Genomic DNA, 26,121 nt, shown 5'->3' with positions numbered 1-26,121 from the left:
GTGGGTCCCTAGTGTCATCTAGTCAAAATAAAGTCATCTCCTGAATCCTCATGTTCGTTCACCACGTTAACAATGCTCGGCTCCACGGTGAGCGCAACAACTCGAAGGACAATGGAGAGGGCCTCGCGGGCCCTATGGAGGTCTGATACAGCGCCCGCTGCTCATTCAGGAAGCCAGGATCATCGGACACCTATGAGCACCTTCGAGAAACTGAGACAACATGAAATGGTAAGGCCGCGCTTGGGAGCTCTGGTTTATTTCAAACCTGTATTAACATACAAGTGTAATTTACTCGTCATCGGAAGGCCCGAGGTCTGTAAGTAAAACCGGCGAGTTACACGTGTAATTTGAGAGACTAGTGTATATTTTACGAGCATTGCTATATGGACGACATTACCAGACAATACATGCACGACGTGCGTATCATGCCATCCATGGGCAAGGCTGAAACAGCAGCTAACGGCTGGATTAGCAATCGTCCGAGTGTTGTTCGGCGTTTTTATCTGTGTGAAGTACTTCCGATATTTTACTAGTCGAAATCGACCAACCAAGCGCCTTCGCTCGAGACCATCTGCTTTAATTTACAAGCGTCAGTTTTACAAGCGGTTTTGGTTGGAAAACGACGATCCAATCACGGCCTAATATATTGAGTTGGTCGGAAGATCATATGGTTTCATGTCTAACCTACCCGACATGTCGTATAGGCTATGAATGAAACATCAGACAATGAACTTCTTTGTCACACCCTAGCTAGTCATGCATTAGAGTGTTGCATCATGTTTATTCTTTCATCAGAAACCTGAAATGGGGATTACAGAACCCCCAGCCCCCTCTGAAACCAACTAGGGTTTACTAAAAACTTTTTCAATGAACCTGAAATGCCCTTCTAAAATGCCCATCATTTTTGTCTTGGTTCAGAACCCCTGACAAAAGTGATGCACATTTTCCTAGGTCATCCTAGGGTCTTTGATTTAAATCATAGATATTTGAATTTGGGCATTTAAAATTATATAAAATATTCAGATGCCCAAATATCTCCAAACAAAAATGTTTCATGTTGGAAATAATCCAACTATGGACCAGGAGTAGTTTGGTGATTTTAGGAGTTGCCTAAGTATTTTTAATAAATCAACAAAGTTGCAGAAGTATTGAAAAAACAGAAAACAGGAAAAAATAGAAAAACTTACCTGGCGCCCAGCACCCGGCCCACCTGCCGGCCCAGCCCAGCGCCACTCCAGCGAGCTGCTTGCTGGCCAGGCAGGCAGGCAGGTGCCCGACGGCGACCGCAGCGCGCGCCACGCACCTGCTCGCCGCCTCGCCGCTTCCCTCGCCCGGTGACGTCGTGGATCGCTCCCCCTCTCTTCCCCGAACCCCCCAGACACCCCCTCTCCTCTCCAGCTCCTCCCCCTCGCGCCCCCCAGCCATGGCCGACGCTACCGCCGCCGTGGCTACGTCGTAGCCGCGCTCCCCGCCGCCCGTGCGTCCTCTCGTCGTGTCCAGGAGCTCCGCCGCTGTCCACTTCATCGAGCAAGCCGAGCCCCGAGCGCTCGCAACGCCTGAGTCCACCGCAACGACCTCGCCCGAACCGCCGTCGCCGGAGATCCCCTTCAACACCGTCGCCGCCTCAGCTCATCCCCGACCCCGCCGGTGGCCTCTACGGGTGCGCTGTGAGCCTAGCTACCCCTCCTACCCTCCCTCTCTCGTTCCCGATCCATGTAGCGACCTCCCGGAGCTCAACCGCACCCACCACCATGGAGCTCGTCGCCGACGTGCTCCCGGTCACCCTCCGACCACTCCACGGTGTCCATCATGCTCACCGCGTCACGTAGCACCTAACTAGCTAGTCCCCGCACCTCACCGACCCCCCTAGCGACAAGTTCGACTTCGGCCGAACTCCGGTGGCCGCCAAAGTCGTCGCCGGCGGCAACTCTGGCCACCCCGACCCCAACGGACTCCACCAAGAGCTGCGGCTCGACCTCAGCTCCTCTCCGGTGGCCTCCGCGGCTCGTTTGGTTGCCGGAACGGCAAAAATCACTTCCGCCGCTGCGTCGGGCTCGCCGGCGGCTAAACGCCGGTGCAGCCGACCCGGGTTTGACCACGGGTGCGCCCTGGTTGACTCTCCTGAGTCAATGACAGGTGGGGCCCAGCCCTGTTAATTAAACAGGTTTAGTTTTAATTAAACTTTAACTAATCTAATCACACTGACACGCGGGACCCACTGTCAGGTTTGACCGGACCGTGTCCCGTTGACCTGCTGATGTCACACTGACGTCAGGCTGACGCAATAAATTAATTTCTGGATTTAATCTAATATAGGAAATTCCAGAATATAGTTTAAACTTCAAAAATTCATAACTTCTAATCTGTAACTCCAAATCAGACAAGTTATATATGAAAAATGATCAGAAAAATCCAATCTATCCATCTGTACTATTTTCATGCATGATTAAACAAGTTAACTTGATGTTTAATGCAGAACAAGGTAAAACACTTTAAAGGGCCATGTATGAGTTTGAAATTTGAATCTTTGGTTCAAATTGGTTCAAACCCTTCTGGTCTTAGTTGCATTAGCCCAACACACTCATATTGCCATGTTTCATGCATGCATCATATTGTTGCACATTGTTTGGTGATGGTTGTGTATCGGTGTTCTTTGCGGCAGGTTCTGCCTCCGAGGAGTATCGTGATTACCCTAACGAAGAACCGTATCAGTGCATCGAACCATCAGGCAAGCAACCAACCATTTGATCATATCGATACAATCCCATGTTCTCGCTCCTGCTCTCTTTTACTGCTTTAAGACAACGCGTTTCAAACTGCTGTGTGCTACGGTAGTTGAACCCATTTCCTCTGCATGACCTGTCATTGCCACAGTAACTAGATGAAACCCACTAGCATGTGTAGGAGTTCATTGAGCCATATGTATGTGTTGTTCCTACCTTGCTATGCCTGCTATGCTTAGAGTCGTGTCAGGTCTGGTTCATCTGGGTGATGGACTAGAGTGAAATGTTTATGTCGGTAATGAGAGTGGTGTGGTGAACATGATTTGATAAAGGTATCGATGAAAGGCCATGTAGGAGTACATGGTGGGTTGTTTCATTGAAGCCAACCTTAAGCATTGAGATCTGTATGTGTGATTTAAGATACAGCTACTACCATGCATTGGGCCCTGAAATATAACCCCGCTCGACTTCTAATTCACCCTAGTCCTCTGTCCAGGAGTTGCAAGTAGTTTCTGGTGTTTGTAGCCTACTGGAGACCGTGGACAGCGCTGACCGTAGGGGTGGGCTGTGATGCGGTAGGTACGTGGCCGGGTAAACCGGGCACCCGTTTGGTGTCACGGAACCCTGTTCACATCGTTTGGGGTTGTGAGCGAAACTCCGGCCGGATCTCCTCATGGATGGAACCCGAATAGGCGATAAACCTGGACTAGAGACTTAGGTGTTTAGGTAGGTCGTGGTCTACACCCACGTCGGCTTTCGCTTGAAGTCTGCCGAGCGCATGTCGTGTGCAGACGCTAAGTGGTGGAAACATGTATGAAGAAGTACACCCCTGCAGGGTTATCATGATCTATTCGAATAGCCGCGTCCGCGGTAAAGGACTACTTGGTTGCCTATACAGTTCATAGAAAAGTAAATGGAAACTACTAAAAGCTTCAAGATAAGTGTGAGTGCCGAGGATGGCTCTTCCGTAGGAAGACGGAGGTGGATCCTCGGTAGTGTATTGAAGTGGTGAGTAGTGGACTCGTGTACGCAAAACCATTTCAAGTTGGAGTCTCGTAGGATAGCCTAGCCAAGAGTCAAAGCTGGCTTGCTGCAATAACTCCACCAACCCTTCTTGATAATGTGCATGTATGTAGGATCTGATGTAAGTCTTGTTGACTACCTTTGTACTCATGTTGCTATAATTTACATTTTTTTACAGAAGACGCTGCAACCCCTTCTGATGGGTTCTTCGTAGACGTTGACATCAATGAGTAGGCTAAGGCCCAGGTGGTGATCCTGAGCTTGTGAAGGACCACGTAGTATAGCTAGGCTTTCCAAGCCTCTTTTATTTTACTAGTTGTCTGTACCCAGACAAGCTACTTCCGCTGCTGGTTTGTATGACTGTATGACTTGAATGCTGGGTCGTGTGACCCGTACCTATGTGTATGTTATGTATGGCTCTCTGAGCGTTAAATAAAGTACTTGTGTCGTAGAGTCATGTTGTGATGCCATGTTGTATTTGCACATATCGAGCATATTGTGTGTATGTTATTGAAATGCTTGGTATGTGTGGGATCTGACTATCTAGTTGTTTATCTTTAGTAGCCTCTCTTACCGGGAAATGTCTCCTAGTGTTACCGCTGAGCCATGGTAGCTTGCTACTGCTCTGGAACACTTAGGCTGGCCGGCATGTGTCCTTCTTCGTTCCTGTGTCTGTCCCTTCGGGGAAATGTCACACATTGAGTACCGGAGTCCTGTTAGCCCGCTACAGCCCGGTTTACCGGAGTCCTGCTAGCCCAGTGCTACAGCCCGGACCCACTTGCTGATGACCGACACGTTCGAAGCTGGGTCATGGATGCCTGTCCCTGTAAGTCTGTGCCACTTTGGGTTTACAACTAGTCATGTCAGCCCGGGCTCCTTATCATATGGATGCTAGCGACACTATCATATACGTGAGCCAAAAGGCGCAAACGGTCCCGGGAAAAGGTAAGGCGACACCCGTGGGGATACCGTGCGTGAGGCCGCAAAGTGATATGAGGTGTTACAAGCTAGATCGATGTGACATCGAGTCGGGGTCCTGACAGCGTTGGCATCAGAGCCAGACTGCCTGTAGGTTCTCCAAGCCAAACTGGTCGATGTTGAGTCTAGAAATTCCTTAGTTATATGTAGGGGAATTGTTTGTGGGTTGGAACGTAAGGTTCTTTTTACTCCTTATCTTATGACATTCTGATCTGAGTCAGTCTATTCTTCCACCAGGGGTTAAGGAATTAGGATCTTTTCTCTCTATCAGGATCACGTGTTACTAATCAGTAGTACCTTATAGGTTTGATGGATACAAGCCTAGTACAGTTCTACTACCACATCATGTTGTTAGGATGGACTCAGAACTTTGATATGATGATGTTGAGTGTGTATGAAATCCTTTGTCAAATGTCTCAAAATCCTTCTTGAGCATTTACAGCTGTTATGCTGCCGAAATTTTGCTAGAAATTCTAATGCCTTTGCATTATGGTTGTGCTTTCAGATGGCCACTCGCGACCTTAATCAAGTGGTTCGCCTGACTCGATGCCTAGATGTACCCGGCCATACCGCCATGTTGGTCAGGGTAATGACTGAGGCTGGATACCGTTGGTATCCTGAGTACACGGTCGAAGAGCAATTCCTAGACTTTAATCAAAGCCAGTATCTCTGCACTGTCAGGATACTTCCATCTTATCCTGGATCCACCGAGCCCCTTCACTGCTCCTATGGACTCGGGGTTACTATTGAGATGGCTGTGCAGGACGCCGCCTACTCTATGATGACCATCATGCGAGTCAGGTCTGGCCTATTTCGGGACTCTGATTTCCGGTATATGCCAGGATCACTTCCGGGAGCACAAGGGTATCTCCAGGCTATCTATGCTGACCCCACTCAGGAGGATTCACGGACTCGCACCACTGCTGAGATGCTCGAGGATAAGGACCGTGAAAACCGGGCCTTGAGGCTAGAGCTTTTCAATACCCGTGCTGACCATTGGGCCACATTGACTCGGTTTGCACCGGCGGTGCAAGCTGGATATTCGGATATGCGTGATCTCTATCCTGTGAGATCTGCTTTGCCAGACGTGATGGGTTGGCGTGATGTAGGAGGCATCACCCCAACTCGCGGTCCCCGCAGGCCACCGTCTGTTGGTCCAAGACCTCATCCTAGCCCCTATGGTCCACAAGCTCCGCGAGATCGTTTGTTTCCGGATGATCATGTTGAGCTTCCAAGCTATGGAGGTGACTTCTACGAGGACTACTACGGATCGGTCTGAGTTAGTGGTAGTATCACTAGTTCGTACTAGCTGTGTCGTCTATCGTCCTACGTGACTCGTGGGATATGACCTAGTTTGTACCGCCTTCCGGAGGTGTAGAAAAATAATGTATAGGAGCTTGGGATGCCTCCGATGAGATGTAATCCTCTTTTCACCGTAATAGTACCTTGTTTGGTCTTGTACTAAACCTTGTATGGTGTGTATGACGATGGAATAAAGAAGCAGTTTCTGTATCTACCATGTCATACGGATGATCATCTTGCATTCCGAGTTACTCCTTACATTCTGTATTCTATGTCAGAATCTTATCATTCTGACTAAATCATTGTCTTGTTTACCTAGGATGGTCAACACGCGCAATAACCCTGCTCCTCAAGAGCAGGCCGAAGGCAGTGAAGTCAGGAATGCAAATCTGCCTCATCCTCCTTCCCTAGCCAAGGTTATGATGGAAGCCGAAAGAAACAAGCGGGAGACCAACCGTTTGTTGGAGCATATTGAACAGAACACAGCACACCATCAGAGGACTAACGTGGTGTCACTCAGTGATTTCATCAAGTTACATCCACCCACGTTCCACCACTCCGTCGAGCCTCTCGACGCTGATGACTGGCTTCGCAGTATCTCTCACAAACTGCGTTCCGCGCTAGTAGCTCAGGCTGACAAGGTCACCTTTGCTGCATATCATCTTGAAGGCCCCGCCAGTCTCTGGTGGGAGAATTATGGAGCTATGCGCCCAGCGGGCCATGTCACTACTTGGGCTGAATTCAGCGAGGCTTTCCGTGAACATCACATTCCGGAGAGTCTCATGGACCGTAAACGTGAGGAATTTTGCAGTTTCACTCAGGGCCGACTCTCTGTGGATGCTTACAGCAGGGAGTTCGGTAACCTCGCACGATATGCCACTGAGGAAGTTTCTACCGATGCCAAGAAGCAAGCAAGGTTCCGTAAGGGGCTTAGTCCTGAGCTTCGCTGCGACCTCCGTCTGCATGAGTGCACATCTTTTCAGAAGCTTGTTAACAAGGCCATCAGTGCTGAGACTGGTCAGACTGATTATGACACAACACGCAAGCATGGCCGTGACGTGGGTTCCTCATCCGGTGCTGGTCCTCAGAAGCGCCGCGTGTGGGTGCCCAACACTGCCCTGCCACCCAGGTTCACACCGAGGCCATCCTTCCAGGCGCCTCGCCTCGTTCAACAGTCTGCACCAGCCAAGCCCTATGGTGGTCCAACCAACAGTGCTCCTCCACGTACCAGTGCCGTGACTTGTTTTAAGTGTGGGGAATCTGGCCACTATATGCGTGAGTGTCCCCAAACCAACCCCAACCAATCTGCTAAAGCTGTTGGCCGTGGCAAGCCGACAGGTAAAGTGTTCCACGCCAAGCCGGCCACCGCTACACGTGGCCATGTCAACTGTATCTCTTCCGAAGAAGCTCAAGAGGATCCCAACGTCGTTCTCGGTACGCTCCTTGTTAATTGCCACCCGGCATCTGTTCTTTTCGATACAGGAGCATCTCATTCATTTATATCCGAGAACTATGCTCGTTTGCATAACACCGCATTCTGTGACATGCCATCCACTATGGAAATTTCTACTCCCGGTTCTAGATGGCAAACCTCTAGGGTAAGTTATGGAAATAAAATCCAAGTCGACAGACTTGTTTTCCTTGCATCTTTGATAGCTCTCAAATCTTCAGATATTAATATCATCTTGGGTATGGACTGGATGTCAGCTCATCATGCCAAAATTGATTGCTTCTCTAGGACTGTTCAACTCACCCATCCTTCGGGGAAGATAGTCAATGTCTTGACCCGATTAGCCAAGTGACAATTATATTCTCTTAACGCCAGCCCTTTGCCAGACCTTGAGGACGTTCCGGTAGTCCGTGACTTCCCGGATGTCTTCCCAGAGGAATTGCCAGGTGTTCCACCTGACAGGGATGTGGAGTTCGTAATAGACCTCATTCCAGGAACCGTCCCGATTGCTAGAAGACCCTATAAGATGGCACCACTAGAACTAGCCGAGCTTAAGAAACAACTCGATGAGTCCTTGAAAAAGGGTTTCATCCGACCTAGTTCATCTCTGTGGGCTTGCCCCGTCCTCTTCGTCAAGAAGAAGGATGGTACGGACCGGATGGTTGTAGATTATCGACCTGTCAATTTGGTCACAATCAAGAACAAATATCCGCTCCCCAGGATCAACGACCTGTATGATCAGCTCGCTGGATCCTCAGTCTTCTCCAAAATGGATTTGAGATTGGGCTACCATCAAATCAAAATCAGAAACGGGGACATTCCTAAAACGGCCTTTGTTACTCGTTATGGCCAATACGAGTACACCATCATGTCCTTCGGTTTAACCAACGCTCCAGCCACCTTTTCTCGGTTAATGAACTCAATCTTCATGGAGTATTTGGATAAATTCGTCGTGGTTTACCTCGATGATATACTCATCTACTCCAAGAACGAGAAAGAACATGCCGAACATCTAAGGCTAGTGTTGAAGAAACTTCGAGAGCATCGCCTTTATGCCAAATTTTCTAAATGTGAATTCTGGTTGTCAGAAGTGACCTATCTAGGTCATGTAATATCTGGTAAAGGTATTGCTGTTAACCCCGAGCGAGTTCAAGCCGTCCTTAATTGGACTCCACCTGAATCGGTCAAGCAAGTTCGGAGTTTTCTGGGCTTAGCGAGCTATTGCCGTCGCTTTGTCGAAAATTTCTCCAAAGTTGCTAAACCTCTAACCGAACTCCTCAAGAAAGATAAAAAGTTCGAGTGGACTCCACAATGTGAGCACAGCTTTCAAGAACTGAAAAGACGCCTGACATCTGCTCCCGTATTGGTACCGCCAGATTTCTCTAAGGACTTTGTTATCTACTGCGACGCCTCGCGACAAGGACTAGGTTGCAGTCTCATGCAAGATTGACACGTAATTTCTTACGCTTCACGGCAATTGCACCCACATGAGGAGAATTATCCTACTCATGATCTAGAGCTTGCAGCCGTAGTCTATGCACTTAAAACCTGGCGACATTACCTTCTTGGTAATCGTTGCGAAATATTCACTGATCACCAAAGTCTGAAGTACATCTTCACCCAACCGGATTTGAATCTCAGGCAAAGACGTTGGGTTGAGTTGATCACAGATTTCGACTTAGGAATAACTTACACCCCAGGGAAAGCCAACGTCATGGCTGATGCGCTAAGTCGTAAATCTTATTGTAACAACCTGATGTTACAACAAAGTCAACCGCTTCTCCATGAGGAATTTCGGAAGCTTAACCTTCACATTGTTCCTCAACGATTTCTTTCCACCTTGGTGGCGAAACCTACTCTTACGGATCAAATCATCGCTGCCCAAAAGCGAGATAAGGGAATATCTAAAATCAAGGAGAACATTGCTAGCGGAGGTGCTAGTTGTTTTTCCACAAATGATCATGGTGTTGTGTACTTTGAGAACCGTTTAGTGGTTCCCAAGAACCAGCATCTACGGCAGTTGATCCTTAAGGAGGCTCATGAATCTCCTCTCACCATTCATCCCGGTAGTACCAAGATGTATCAGGACCTACGCCAGAGGTTCTGGTGGACTAGGATGAAGAGGGAAATTGCTCAGTACATTGCTAATTGCGACGTCTGCCGTCGTGTAAAAGCAGAGCATCAACGGCCTGCTGGCACCCTTCAACCCTTAGCTATTCCTGAATGGAAATGGGATAAAATTGGTATGGATTTCATTACCGGTTTTCCCAGGACCAAGAGAGGGAATAATGCTATCTTCGTCGTTGTCGATCGTCTTTCCAAAGTAGCCCTTTTCTTACCTGTTCGTGAGAGTATAACCGCTAGTCAATTGGCAGACTTATACATCTCCCGAATAGTGTCTCTCCATGGTGTTCCTTTGGAAATTAACTCGGATCGAGGAAGTCTTTTCACCTCTCGATTTTGGGAAAGTTTCCAAAATGCTATGGGAACCCGTCTCTCTTTTAGCACCGCCTTCCACCCTCAATCAAGTGGTCAAGTGGAACGCGTCAACCAGATCCTAGAAGACATGCTTCGAGCCTCTGTTATCTCATTCGAAATGGAGTGGGAGAAATGCCTTCCATTTGCCGAATTTGCTTATAACAACAGCTATCAATCTAGCTTGGGTAAAGCCCCTTTTGAAGTGCTCTATGGACGACGTTGTCGAACACCCCTTAACTAGTCAGAAACCGGGGAAAGACAATTCTTTGGCCCGGATATGATTCAGGAAGCAGAAGAGCAAGTTCGCATCGTTCATGAAAAGTTGAAAACAGCCCAATCTCGTCAAAAGAGTCAATATGACCGAAAACATAAGGCTATGACTTTCGAGGTTTACGGGAAGGCTTACCTTCGGGTTACTCCTCTGAAGGGAACCCATCGTTTCGGTATCAAAGGCAAATTGGCTCCTCGTTACATTGGACCTTTTCGTATTCTCGCTAAACGAGGAGAAGTTGCCTACCAGTTGGAACTACCTCCGCATCTCTCCAGAGTCCACGATGTCTTCCACGTTTCTCAACTCAGGCGTTGCTTCTCGGATCCTATCCATGGAGTGGACCACGAAATGCTTGATCTCCAAGATAATCTCACGTATCGAGAGTACCCCATTCGTATCCTCGATCAGGCCGAGCGTACCACTCGACGTCATAATATCAAGTTTCTCAAAGTTTAATGGTCGCACCATTCTGAGGATGAAGCAACTTGGGAAAGGGAGGATCGTCTTCCTTCTTCCCGGAGGAACCCAAATCTCGGGACGAGATTCTTTTGAGTGGGGGTGAGTTGTCATACCCTAGCTAGTCATGCATTAGAGTGTTGCATCATGTTTATTCTTTCATCAGAAACCTGAAATGGGGATGACAGAACCCCCAGCCCCCTCTAAAACCAACTAGGGTTTACTAAAAACTTTTTCAATGAACCTGAAATGCCCGTCTAAAATGCCCATCATTTTTGTCTTGGTTCAGAACCCCAGACAAAAGTGATGCACATTTTCCTAGGTCATCCTAGGGTCTTTGATTTAAATCATAGATATTTGAATTTGGGCATTTAAAATTATATAAAATATTCAGATGCCCAAATATCTCCAAACTAAAATGTTTCATGTTGGAAATAATCCAACTATGGACCAGGAGTAGTTTGGTGATTTTAGGAGTTGCCTAAGTATTTTTAATAAATCAACAAAGTTGTAGAAGTATTAAAAAAACAGAAAACAGGAAAAAATAGAAAAACTTACCTGGTGCCCAGCACCCGGCCCACCTGCCGGCCCAGCCCAGCGCCGCTCCAGCGAGCTGCTTGCCGGCCAGGCAGGCAGGCAGGTGCCCGACGGCGACCGCAGCGCGCGCCATGCACCTGCTCGCCGCCTTGCCGCTTCCCTCGCCCGGTGACGTCGTGGATCGCTCCCCCTCTCTTCCCCGAACCCCCCAGACACCCCCTCTCCTCTCCAGCTCCTCCCCCTCGTGCCCCCCAGCCATGGCCGACGCTACCGCCGCCGTGCCTACGTCGTAGCCGCGCTCCCCGCCGCCCGTGCGTCCTCTCGTCGTGTCCAGGAGCTCCGCCGCTGTCCACTTCATCGAGCAAGCCGAGCCCGGAGCGCTCGCAACGCCCGAGTCCACCGCAACGACCTCGCCCGAACCGCCGTCGCCGGAGATCCCCTTCAACACCGTCGCCGCCTCAGCTCATCCCCGACCCCGCCGGTGGCCTCTACGGGTGCGCTGTGAGCCTAGCTACCCCTCCTACCCTCCCTCTCTCGTTCCCGAGCCGTGTAGCGACCTCCCAGAGCTCAACCGCACCCACCACCGTGGAGCTCGTCGCCGACGTGCTCCCGGTCACCCTCCGACCACTCCACGGTGTCCATCATGCTCACCGCGTCACGTAGCACCTAACTAGCTACTCCCCGCACCTCACCGACCCCCCTAGCGACAAGTTCGACTTCGGCCGAACTCCTGTGGCCGCCAAAGTCGTCGTCGGCGCCAACTCCGGCCACCCCGACCCCAACGGACTCCACCAAGAGCTGCGGCTCGACCTCAGCTCCTCTCCGGTGGCCTCCGCGGCTCGTTTGGTTGTCGGGCTCGCCGGCGGCTAAACTCCGGTGCAGCCGACCCGGGTTTGACCACTGGTGGGCCCTGGTTGACTCTCCTAAGTCAATGACAGGTGGGGCCCAGCCCTGTTAATTAAACAGGTTTAGTTTTAATTAAACTTTAACTAATCTAATCACACTAACACGCGGGACCCACTGTCAGGTTTGACCGGACCGTGTCCCGTTGACCTGCTGATGTCACACTGACGTCAGGCTGACGCAATAAATTAATTTCTGGATTTAATCTAATATAGGAAATTCCAGAATATAGTTTAAACTTCAAAAATTCATAACTTTTAATCTGTAACTCCAAATCAGACAAGTTATATATGAAAAATGATCAGAAAAATCCAATCTATCCATCTGTACTATTTTCATGCATGATTAAACAAGTTAACTTGATGTTTAATGAAGAACAAGGTAAAACACTTTAAAGGGCCATGTATGAGTTTGAAATTTGAATCTTTGGTTCAAATTGGTTCAAACCCTTCTGGTCTTAGTTGCATTAGCCCAACACACTCATATTGCCATGTTTCATGCATGCATCATATTGTTGCACATTGTTTGGTGATGGTTGTGTATCGGTGTTCTTTGCGGCAGGTTCTGCCTCCGAGGAGTACCGTGATTACCCTAACGAAGAACCGTATCAGTGCATCGAACCATCAGGCAAGCAACCAACCATTTGATCATATCGATACAATCCCATGTTCTCGCTCCTGCTCTCTTTCACTGCATTAAGACAACGCGTTTCAAACTGCTGTGTGCTATAGTAGTTGAACCCATTTCCTCTGCATGACCTGTCATTGCCACAGTAACTAGATGAAACCCACTAGCACGTGTAGGAGTTGATTGAGCCATATGTATGTGTTGTTCCTACCTTGATATGCCTGCTATGCTTAGAGTCGTGTCAGGTCTGGTTCATCTGGGTGATGGACTAGAGTGAAATGTTTATGTCGGTAATGAGAGTGGTGTGGTGAACACGATTTGGTAAAGGTATCGATGAAAGGCCATGTAGGAGTACATGGTGGGTTGTTTCATTGAAGCCAACCTTAAGCACTGAGATCTGTATGTGTGATTTAAGATACAGCTACTACCATGCATTGGGCCCTGAAATATGACCCCGCTCGACTTCTTATTCACCCTAGTCCTCTGTCCAGGAGTTGCAAGTAGTTTCTGGTGTTTGTAGCCTACTGGAGGCCGTGGACAGCGCTGACCGTAGCGGTGGGCTGTGATGCGGTAGGTACGTGGCCGGGTAAACCGGGCACCCGTTTGGTGTCACGGAACCCTGTTCACATCGTTTGGGGCTGTGAGCGGAACTCCGGCCGGATCTCCTCATGGATGGAACCCGAATAGGCGATAAACCTGGACTAGAGACTTAGGTGTTTAGGTAGGTCGTGGTCTACACCCACGTCGGCTTTCACTTGAAGTCTGCCGAGCACATGTTGTGTGCAGACGCTAAGTGGTGGAAACATGTATGAAGAAGTACACCCCTGCAGGGTTATCATGATCTATTCGAATAGCCGCGTCCGCGGTAAAGTACTACTTGGTTGCCTATACAGTTCATAGACAAGTAAATGGAAACTACTAAAAGCTTCAAGATAAGTGTGAGTGCCGAGGATGGCTCTTCCGTAGGAAGACGGAGGTGGATCCTCGGTAGTGTATTGAAGTGGTGAGTAGTGGACTCGTGTACGCAAAACCATTTCAAGTTGGAGTCTCATAGGATAGCCTAGCCAAGAGTCAAAGCTGGCTTGCTGCAATAACTCCACCAACCCTTCTTGATAATGTGCATGTATGTAGGATCTGATGTAAGTCTTGCTGAGTACCTTTGTACTCATGTTGCTATAATTTACATTTTTTTACAGAAGACTCTGCAACCCCTTCTGATGGGTTCTTCGTAGACGTTGACATCAATGAGTAGGCTAAGGCCCAGGTGGTGATCCTGAGCTTGTGAAGGACCACGTAGTATAGCTAGGCTTTCCAAGCCTCTTTTATTTTACTAGTTGTCTGTACCCAGACAAGCTACTTCCGCTGCTGGTTTGTATGACTGTATGACTTGAATGCTGGGTCGTGTGACCCGTACCTATGTGTATGTTATGTATGGCTCTCTGAGCGTTAAATAAAGTACTTGTGTCGTAGAGTCATGTTGTGATGCCATGTTGTATTTGCACATATCGAGCATATTGTGTGTATGTTATTGAAATGCTTGGTATGTGTGGGATCTGACTATCTAGTTGTTTATCTTTAGTAGCCTCTCTTACCGGGAAATGTCTCCTAGTGTTACCGCTGAGCCATGGTAGCTTGCTACTGCTCTGGAACACTTAGGCTGGCCGGCATGTGTCCTTCTTCGTTCCTGTGTCTGTCCCTTCGGGGAAATGTCACGCATTGAGTACCGGAGTCCTGTTAGCCCGCTACAGCCCGGTTTACCGGAGTCCTGCTAGACCAGTGCTACAGCCCGGACCCACTTGCTGATGACCGACACGTTCGAAGCTGGGTCATGGATGCCTGTCCCTGTAAGTCTGTGCCACTTTGGGTTTACGACTAGTCATGTCAGCCCGGGCTCCTTATCATATGGATGCTAGCAACACTATCATATACGTGAGCCAAAAGGCGCAAACGGTCCCGGGAAAAGGTAAGGCGACACCCGTGGGGATACCGTGCGTGAGGCCGCAAAGTGATATGAGGTGTTACAAGCTAGATCGATGTGACACCGAGTCGGGGTCCTGACATTCTTACACACGGAAACAACAAAAGAGGATGATCTTCTTAACAAGCAAATCACTCGCATTAGATCGACATGCAAAACAATACGAAGCATTATTCTCAGGAGGCACGGTGAACAGCTCATGATGCCGCATGCCACAACATTCCAAGCTCAACTTTTCAATCAAACACGGCCTGGCATTACATAGAAAATATTCAGAACAAACTCTTAACACAGGAATATCTCAGCAGAGTAACCATTTACTTCTAAACTGAATACAGGAATAGGAAAAAACACTCGACGCTGCTCACAGCAAGGGCGTCCCACTCAAAAATATCAAATGCATGTCCTCTGGCTAACATCAATGAGCAAATTTTGACAAGGTTTTCCAATTCCAATATATTAAACTAACGTCTTCTTGCTAACATCAATGAGCAAATTTTGACAAGGTTTTCCAATTCCAATATATTAAACTAACGTCTTCTTGCTAACATCAATGATTAAACTTTGACAAGCTTTTCCCATTCAAAATATGTAATGCCTATGATCGTGTCCTGTCTTAGCTTCTTGTACTTGTTTGGGCACTTTTTGCCCAGGGCACTCCACGTGTTGTTAAATTGCCAATGGTCTCTGCAGACTAGTCATGTCACCGGTGTCTAATAATACTCTGTAAAGCTTCTCGGTCATTCCTTCTGTAATGTACCGCATCCAGTGACTGCTTCTTTCTTCCTTGGACACATTGGCTCCTTTTGTGCAGTTCAACTAAAATCAAAGTCGGAATAAAACCGAGCTTTAATTTTGATATCCCTATAAGCAACAATAGGTATAAGGGAAACAATTACTGAGAAATAACGGTTGATGACTTGTCTTAATGGGAAACAAAGCAGGAGAGGAGCAATCAGTGTGATTCATTCATATTGACTGAGACATTATCTTAACAATGCCTTGGTTCAACATGTATAAAAAACGACAAAGCAGAAAAGTACCATTCCTAAAACAATGCAACTGATTCATTTTTAAAGAGACATTATCTTAACAACACCTTGGTTAAACATGTAGAAAGAACTACAAAGCATGATAGTACCATTCCTAACAAGTGTTGCAGTTTTGAACTAAGATTCAATAGTTAATTAATTATGAGAATGGCATTGCTTAATTTTACCAGCGGCATTAGATTAACGAAAAGCATAAACAGTTCCAGGGGAGAGTGGGCGCAACAACAATATGTGCTTCCATCTACTTATAAAGGGGGTGATGCAGAGTTTGTTGTAACAAAGCAACAAGCATCATGTCTGGGTTTGTCCCATTTTTGTTCACTACTTAATGGGAAAAGACAGCAATACAATAGCTTCAATTCAACATTTATTTAAAACAGTACCAATACAAGTAGCACAACATCTCAAAGCACACTGCACAATCATGTGGATGAAGGCCTGTTGACCTTTCATGAGAACACCAGGATAAAATACGAATCTGCTAACACGAATAGGAAATCCAATCTTATTTTGTGCAGTTGCACTGAAATCAAGCAAAGTGTTTCGCGTAGCGAAGCAAAATGTCGCAATAGCAACTAGTTGAATAGATATCATGTGGTAGAGACCAAGATTTGAAACAACTCGACAGGAACAATGGAAACAAATCTCGATCTCCTTTTGTGCAGTTCCACCAAAATTAAGCAAAGTCACCGGTGTGACATTCAAGTTGAACTGCACAAAACACTTAAAACATAAGTGTTTCGAGTAGCGAAGTAAAATGTCGCAATAGAAACAAGTTGAATCGATACCTCTGTTTTAACAGAGGCAAAAAAAGAAACAATTACTTGCCGATAAAGGAGGATGAAACAAACGATGACAAAAAGAAGCATCTAACTTATCTTGGATGGAAAACAAAGTAGGATAGTAGCATTTCTAAAACGGTAGCATTGATTCATATTAACAGAGACACTCTCTTGAAACAACTTTCGTTAAAAAATGTAATTTACTTTTAACAGTGGCATTGCTTCAATTTTCCGGCGGCATTCTTAGATTAACAATAGCAAAATAGGTGTATGGGACATGCTAGCACCATGTGCGTCCACACGTATAAATGGGTGATGCAGAGTATGTAGCCAAGCAGCATATCTGTGTTGGTTCCATATTTGTTCTCTTTGAACTTTTTCCTATCTGAGGGCAGCAAATCTAGTCCTGCACAAACAACCCGATCCCCCCCCCCCACACAATTTCTTTCCCTTTTCAACAAAGAGATCGGTTCCTTAAAGATGTGTGTACTGGGTTACCCCCTTTTTCCCTTTTCGACCAACAGCGGCTGGATAGCCAGTCTATACTACTTTTCCTCCCTCCTTTCCTCATTGAACCACGTCCTAGATTCATGCTCCACCCCACCGCACCTTTCTTTCCTCTTTGAACCAAGACCTAGATTCGACTACGGATCGAAAAAGATCCACATGCAGCTAGAGCAACGACGGTTTCAAAGAAACTTATACCTTAGGGTCGTCGGGATGTGGCAAGGTGTGCGGCGGGAGGCTGGATCTGCCCACACTACGTACGGCGGTGAGGAAGAAGGGGTCAGTGGCCCTCCCGCACAGGTGCTGGGTGAAAGAGAACAGCGCAGCTGGCAGTGGATTGCCTCCCTCGCCGAAGGCGATAGAGTTAATGTTGCACCTCCTCCCCTTCCCGATGCGATGGGATACGGACGCCTCCTTCACCAGCAGTGAGGGGGGAGAGAGACAAGAGGCCAACGCAGTCTTGTTTAGATCTGGTGAAGAGAGGGTGAGAGACTATGAATATAGAAAACCCTAGCAAATGAACACTAAGCCTCCAGCGTGTCACATATATGTATTGCGACGAGCGTGTGGAGAGTGCAAACCCTAGCAAACAAGCGCTGAGGCTCCCGCTTATATATATACTAATGTAGTACGGACTGAGCTCTGATGCCTTCACTCCATCTGCTTTTGGCTATATGACAGGTGAGCCAGCCACATTTTGGGCCCACCTGTCATAAACCCAAAGGCAGGTGCACTAAGTCAATGAAGTTGCGTCCATATAGTACTCTCATGTGTATACGACTAATATATAGTGGAGTGGTTTTCTTATTCTCTCCATAACAATCGTTTTAAATTGTGTAAGTACAAAATGAAACTCTTTATTTAATGTACAGAGGGAGTAATTCCGATGAACTAACGATCCACCCCCACGCGTCCTGGTTGCACTTCCTGTCCTTCACGTGTGGTACACTACCCTCCCTTAAGTGAACAACCACACATGCGCCAAATTATCGGAAACGTGTGAGAGTGTGTGCAAATAAAGAATTTTAATTTCAATTATCGGAAAGGTTTGAGAGTATTACAAAGTTCGACTTCAGTCGAATCTGATATGCGGAGTAAATAAAAATGGAGGGCTACTACGTCCATCCGGGTTTTTAGTCCACACCATTTTTTAAATCAAAGTTAATAGCTAGACAAATAAAATTACAGGGGAGCTGGAGACAAAGTTGTGAGAAGGCTTAGAAATCAATACAAAACTTATTCTCTTAGTACCAACGTCGATCCTTCTTCGAGGAAACATTTGGTTCATAGCCAATTGTGTGATAAAATTGCACCAACGTGAAAGACGACTGCGTCTCCAAGGCAACCAAGGTGAAATGACGAAGGATATCATCTTTGTGCGTAACAAGCAAAGAGCACTGATGGAAAACAGCTTGTTTTTCACTGAAAATCGATCAGCTTCACCAGCCGACGCAACCATGAGGCGCGACCATGAGCATCGATAGTTTGTGGTCTATTTTTTTTTGTCCTAGTTTTTTTTGTTTCTTGCTTCTACATTATATACTTGTGGGAGCTTAGATGTGATATCCTTAAATAACATCTATATGTAAATTGGACAATGATTTTCTAATGTACCAAGAAAGAAAACTCGATCAAAAACACGCCCCCGCTTCCAGGTCGCGAGAGTCGTCGTGCACACACACATAGACATAGACATGCATATCCGTGTTTACGTAAAATTCCATTTCCATCTCCATCTCCAATCATATTTGTCCAACTGGCACATTATTCACGTTGTTAATTATATACACAGCAATATTAACATACAACATCTCTTGTTTGCGCACGTCCGGACCACTGCCACGGCCGGTCCTGACCAACCCGAACCCTCTTCATCACCCGCGCGTGCTTCTCGCCCGAAACTATCAGTGCCGCATTCATGCCCGGCCAGAGCGGACGCGACCTCTCACTGGCGCCGGCATTGAAGCGGCGCACCGGCCAAGAGAGCATTGCCCGTGCCGCTTCCGGGTGCACGCGGCTGCTCCACGTTCAAAGGTCGCAATAGCCGGCTACAACATGCATGTAAAAAGTTTTTGGGAGTCCGTGCTACAGCTAGCTGTCCTCCCCCAACTTGTCAATCTCTTCCAGTAGTGCTAGTAGTACTCCATGGCACGATCCATCGACAAGCAGGCAGGAAAGTTATCGTATACTCGGTTTGCGGTGAGTGGCATGCCGAGCGACCGTGTGGGGTCGAGCTGTGGAGGAGGGTGAGACACAAACACGACAGACGTGATTTACTGTGTGATTTGACTGCTCCTTAGTGGCCCCTACATGTATGCAACAGTCACACGTACACATGGACGCAAAAACGCGCGCGACGCCCTAATGCATGCATGTCCGAGCACATGACGGAACACACACGGTCACGCTAAGTGCTCAACCTACATGTGCATCCACACACATACTCAGTCAGGGTGAGCTAGTGACCGTATAAACACCAGAAAATATATATATTGAGCGCTATGAGCGTATTATGAAGTCCACTAACCGTATTTTTACAAATATACAGTGACAGACAGTGTATTTATCTCGTTTGAAATTAATCCATATTAACCGGAGAGGAGGCAATATGGACTAGCATTACTTGCGTGCGGTGGCTCACAGGACAAGGAGAAACTTTTGACTAATGCAAGCTCTCCCTCGCTCAGGTGGTGGACGTGCAACAGTTAATTCGGTGTCAGATTGCCAGAAGCATACACTATACTACTAGTGCTACTATTGTTCGACTTCCCGAATAGGCGAACAGCCAAGCGCAAAGTTTACTAATATAGTCTATAAAGGTACGTACTATACTAGTACGTACTAGGAACCGGATGGAGGAGCATCTGCACTCTTATTATAATTTTAAAATGTGATAAAGCAATCTTCAACACATTTGGTTATCTTCGAGGGTTCTCGCATGTGATAATGGAAGTTGATTGCATGGAACACTCGCCACAATTCTCGCTTAATTCTGGCTCATATCCTGTTACAAATAGTAGCACTCGGTAATATTTCCTCTTTTTTTGTTATTCAGCATGTAAACAGGTCAGCAAACCTTGCGGCGCATCTTCGTGCGAACCGTGCTTGCTGCACTTTGAATGTGGTCGAGAGCTGGCTTGATGAAACACCTCGCTTCCTACTTCTTTTTTTGCGGGGTACCTCGCTTCCTAGTGACCAGTGTCTTGGCTGATCGTCCTAAGAATGCTTATATATGAAAAAAGCTCTCTCATTTACCCGCAAAAAGGATTGAGCCATATTAACCGGAAAGGAGGGAGTATGGACTAGGACTACTTTTTGGTGTGTCCCGTCAACTCGCAGAACAAGGAGAAGCTTGCATGACAAGGTGAAGCTCGCTTATTCCTTTTGACTAATGCAACCTACCCCTGGTGGACATGCATCAGTCCATTCGGTGTTAGATTGTCAGAGGCATACACTGTAGTACCCAACATGCGGAGTACCATCATTGTTCGACTTCACGAAGAGGCAAAGAGCCAAGCGCAGTAGTACGAGTAGTACTACTACTAGAACCGCATGGTGGAGCGTTTGTACTCTTATTTCTTTTTATCTCTAATAAAGTACACGTTTATTTCGGAGAAGGGCAGAAAATGGCAGCCCAACATCAACATGTAATGAATGATATCAATCAACCAACCATGCCCGAATATATCTTGGCCTCCATGCGAACCCATCTGTGTGTTCTTGCTCCTGTCTCTCTCAAGGAACGATGGGTTGGCTCTTTGCCGTCAATTGAGATCGGTTTGCTCACACTCCTATCCCACATGTAGTTGACATGCCAAGAGGAGGTGCGTTGACCGACTGGCCATACGCGTACTTGGTTTTGAACCTTCATACGTACTACTCCTCCCTCCGTCACAGTTTACAGGGCGCGCTTCATTATGATGCATTTCTCTCAATGCATTTCCACCACCAGAGAGACTTTAGACGCGTTTGGTTTAATGCTCAATTAATTAGGGCGTGGTAACCGCAATCAAGTCCAGAATTTTCTCTCCATGTAACTACAGAATGGAGTAAGTGCATGCATGTGTGTACCCAGGGTGGAAGCACTGCATGCATGTGTGTACGCATTATTCCCTCTACTAGTAATAGACGCCGTGCTATAACTACTAATGCTATTTTTCACGCCGATCGCTAGTCGCCTTGGTCCCACATATCTTTTTTCTTTTTTTTGAAGCGCGTTGTATAAATAGTGACGGATGGAGTAGTATGAGCGGTTTCAAAGAAGAGCGTATTGATGGTTGCTTCTTCAGAGCAACTTATAGTGGGAAAGGTGGGGCTTACGATTTGACTGCTCATTGCTCACTATTAATGTGGTGCAACGACCGGGCTGAGTCTCCCATGCGGTTGTGCACTACGCCCTCGGTTCTTAAATATACTCCGGAGTATATTTGTCTTTCTAGAGATTTCAACGAGTGACAACTCAAATATTTGTCTTTTTAGAGATTTCAAATGGACTGGCACATAAGGATGTATATACATATTTTAGAGTGTAGATTCTCTCATTTTGCTCCGTATGTAGTCACTTGTTGATATCTCTAGAAAGACGAATAGAATATTTAGGAACGGAGGGAATACACATACGAAGCAAAATGAGTGAATCTACACTCTAAAATATGCCTGTTTGAAATTTGTAAAAAGACAAATATTTAGGAACGAAGGAGTATAATTTTGTGCATGGCACATGGACCCGGATGATGAAGAGGCTTCTAGCAATGCTATCAAGCTTCCATCATTTGTTTACATAATTGACGTACTATACAAATAATTTTCCAGCGAGACATGAAATTGTACAATAGTGTGAGCTTTCAGCTTCTGTTTCGAGTGTCTTGCCATCGATGCTCTTTCGGAAACAATAAAAAACTAACTTCCTTGCTAATGCATGTCAATTATTAGCAGATCAGAGCTAATAATTATATCACAACTGAAGACAGAGTTGTGAGAAGGTGTTAAATTAAAATTGATCCATGCTTTCATTGGCAGCAACGTCCCCCCAGCTCTGTCTAAATCAACAAGGCATGTTGGGAAAAAAGTAGCTGCCTGGAGCATGCAACATTCCGATCATTTTGTGCAGTTCCACTAAAATAGAGCTGAGCGTCCCTGTTCCAAAGATATTAAGTGTGATTACGATAATAGAGGACTGCTGATGAAATAATAAACACATAAATAGAAGTCGGTCACCTTTGCAGTCTCTTTTAAGACAAACTAGTTGGAGAAGATTAGGCTCGGAGTTGGATGAGGAGGATAGAGCAAAACCAATCTCCCTTTGTGCAGTCGCACTGAAATGTAGAGACATTGCCCATGTGAAATTTTAGTACAACTGCACAAAACACTCTTAAGAAAAAAGTTATTTGTGCAGTTCACCAAAAGGTCGCAATATTAACGAGGTGAAATGGATAGCCATGTTTGCAAAAAAAGAGGTAGAAAGGAAACAATTACTAACCAATAACAGTTGATGACGCATGCGACGACAAAAAAGAAGCATATTCCTTTCCCTAAGGGAAGATAACAACACGGTTGTGTTTGTCTAAAACGGTGTGAGGACAAGAATGCAATATGGAAAGTACATTGGATGAGCTACGTTTGGGGCAAAGAACTATGGAAGATCCACATGCAGTGACGTGGGAAGATGGGCAGTGGAGCAAGGCCGGAGGGGATACCTGGAGGTCGTCAGGATGTAACTAGGTGAGCGGCGGCGGGCGGAATCTGCGAGCAGGTGGCGTAGTCCCTGCCGTGCTGGAGCTTGGTTAGAGAGAATGGCGTGTATCGCAGATTGGGACGTGTTGCCTCGGTGTCGTCGAACGGAGAAACGATGCACTTCCTCCCTTTCCCCCGGTGGACGGGATGTGACCGGATCAGTGACCAACGGTGAGAGAGAGAGGCCACCGCACTCCCTTTCCCCCGGCAGACGGGATGCGGCCGGATCAGTGACCAACGGTGAGAGAGAGAGAGAGGCCACCGTAGCCTTGTGTGAGATACTCTGAGAGAGAGAGGCATATCAATCGATGTGTGCCATAAAGAAGGAGCTGGGGGGCCTACATACACCATGGGTGAACGACCTAAAGTGAAAAGACGAATTTGCGTGATGGATCTAGAGAATGCTGAGGGAGGGTGAGAGGGATGCGGGCGTGTGCATGCACAAGAGAAAGTTAGCGCTAGCTACAAAGATAAGAGGGTTGTGTGGGTGTAAAAGACGAATAGAGATCATATATACTTCATTATAAAAAGCGAATTCAGATATTTGAAGAATTTATCATAGTGTTTTAAACCGACGTATGTGTGAATATATATAACGGTGATACACATGGTGTGTTTATGAACATGTTATACTACATTTAATATATTTTATCTCTACTCTTATAAAAAACGGAGTTGTTGATGATGGTGTGCCTGCCATCCTGCATTATAGGCCGTCCGATTTATATCTGGCGGATAGCAAGGAAACTATGATGGTTGAAGTTGGAAACAATCATGATTGTAGATTCTTATTGAAATAGAGAAACGAATTCAAATTTAGTTCGAATTGCAGCGGTAGTATAGACATTTGTAATGCACTAAAATGTTGGTATGAGTAGGTTACATGCATTATACAGCAAAGCGAAAAAAAATAATCGGACATAACATGGATTCATACTCCCTCGTTCCATCTATATAGGAGGTAATGAGATTTTTAAGACCGCCTTTGACTATTGACAAAATTAATAGTACATGACATGCACAATGTGAAAATTATATCATTGAAAGAACCTTTCACAGACGAAGTTAACGGTGTGCTTTGTGTAAGTTGCATGTCATATATCATTGCTCTAATATTTGGTCAAAGTTAGCATTGAAAAACGCATTACGCCCTATATAGATGGAAGGAGGGAGTAGCTTTGAATAGCATTTGTATAGTAAAACGGGGCAAGACTCTCTCTTTGTGTGGTGTGAACAGTTTTATTTTTTCGTTTTCTTTTTGGTAGAGGGAAGTGCGAATTGATTTGGTACGTACAAGTACAATATTACTATGCAGTCAAAAAAGTACAATATTACTACATGTTAGGCTTGTCACTAAAATTCAATCCGCGTCTTGTTATATCCCGAAAATTCAGATATCGTGCTCCCAAAACTGGCGCCTTCACAACCCGCGCCTTGCTATCCCGAAATTACAACGCGCGCGAAAACTCCCTCCAGCTGCCAAATCCCGACACGCGAAATCCCCCTTCTAACCCTGAGCCGAAAGGGCTGCTAGTTCAAATCGGTGGGGGGTACTTTTGTAACACACCCTACATTTTGGACAAGCGCGTCCCTAAGTCATGCTTCACCCCCTCCCATCGCCCCCTTTTCGCCATTCGAAATCCCAGGCCGCCATAACCTCTCTGCTCCAGCCGCAAAACCCCACCCTCCTCCGTCCGCCACGTCACCGCTGCCCAGCCGGAGCCTCTTCCCCGACGATGTTGTCCACCGCAATAGCTCGACGTCCCTCGTCCACCTCCCCGGATGAGGATCCGTCGTCCATCTCGTCGTCACACCGGTTCAGCCGCCCGTCCTACACCTCCAAGGAGCTGCTCCGACGATCGCCTCGTCTATCGCGGCTGCTCCATCCCCACACAGCCGCCTTAACCTGCTCCACCGGAACCGCAGCATCCTCACCGACTGCTCAGACGAAGCCAAGGCCTACTCGGCGCCACCAAAGAGGTTGTACACTCATCGCATCGCACCTTCTCCTTAACTCGACCTCCCAGCGCCGACGGTGCTCCATCCCGCACTGCCATGGAGCGCCTACCTTGAAGCCGGCGCCGCGGGCGACATCTCCACGGCTGCTCTCCCCCAGTGCGAGGCCCCTTCGGCGGCGGTGTCCATACCAGCCGGATCTGCTGCTGCTGCTCCGGCTCTCGCTTGCTCACTCGCGCTGTTGCTGCTGCTCCGGCTCTCGCTCGATCGCTCGCTCGCCCAGCTGCTGATGCTGCTCTCCCCCTCGCTCGTGCTGCTGCTCTGCTCCGATTAAGCCACACTTCAGTCGACTGAATCAACTTTTCCGTCAGTCGATTTTCAGGGGGTGGGGGGGCGCTCGCCGGAGTTAAGGAAGAACCACCCGCAGCAGGGTCGGGGGCTCACCGGAGAGGTACCCCACTATCTATCTTAGGGTTCAGGGTGTGGGGGGCTAGAGGGCTGGCCAGGGCGGCGGTAGCGAGTTGTTTCGGGGCGGCGTTGGGGCCGGTGGTTCAGCCGGTGGTGGCAGGCGGCTCAGGGGTGTGCAGGTTGAAGATGAACTACAGGCCCTCCCTAAACTACATGCCAAGTGTCTCTCTGCTACCATTGCATTCAGTTTCGATAGTAGCATTCAGATTCCACAGTTAATTTCAGTTTCGACAGTTAAGTTCAGAGTCAACAGTTTTTACCTCATCTGTTGTAGTCAGGTGGTTTTTGGTGATGTTAATTTTACATCCATTTTTCATCATCTATTGGAGATGTTATTAGAATCCCACTTGAGATTGACGATGTCTGTCTTGTGCTACTTCAGCCTTAACGTCTTACGGCTCACCGGAGCTGCTCCAACGATAGAACGATCCATCACAACAGAGCAATGCCCCGGACGCCGTCTACAGATTCCTCAGATCTTCCTCCACACCTCCGACAGCCACCTTTGCCTCAACTGCTTCAGCGACCAACCCAATGATGCTGAGGTCGACACGGCTACGACAAAGAGGTTGTACACTTGTTGTGTCAGTTATTACTATACATTCACGTCGATCCATTAGGGCTATTTTGGTTCAACGGAAAAACGTCGATCCACTGGTTGTTACCATCACTCTAAATTTCTGCATGCTCTCCTTACATAATCTCACCATATTTTTTCGTATGCATGTCAGATATTGTACACAGTCATGCTAAACATGTAGAGAAAAACAGAGGAGTTTTGCGCAGCAATACAATGTCATGCTGACATCGCTCCATGGTGGGTTCAGTGGCAAACCCTCCCCACCCCTATCTAGATTGTAATCCAGAGGAAGATATCTATTCTGAGGCGTATTCAGA

Source organism: Triticum aestivum, chromosome 1B, assembly GCF_018294505.1.
Source record: "Triticum aestivum cultivar Chinese Spring chromosome 1B, IWGSC CS RefSeq v2.1, whole genome shotgun sequence".
NCBI lineage: Eukaryota > Viridiplantae > Streptophyta > Magnoliopsida > Poales > Poaceae > Triticum > Triticum aestivum.
Note: the sequence above shows the minus strand (reverse complement) of the source record.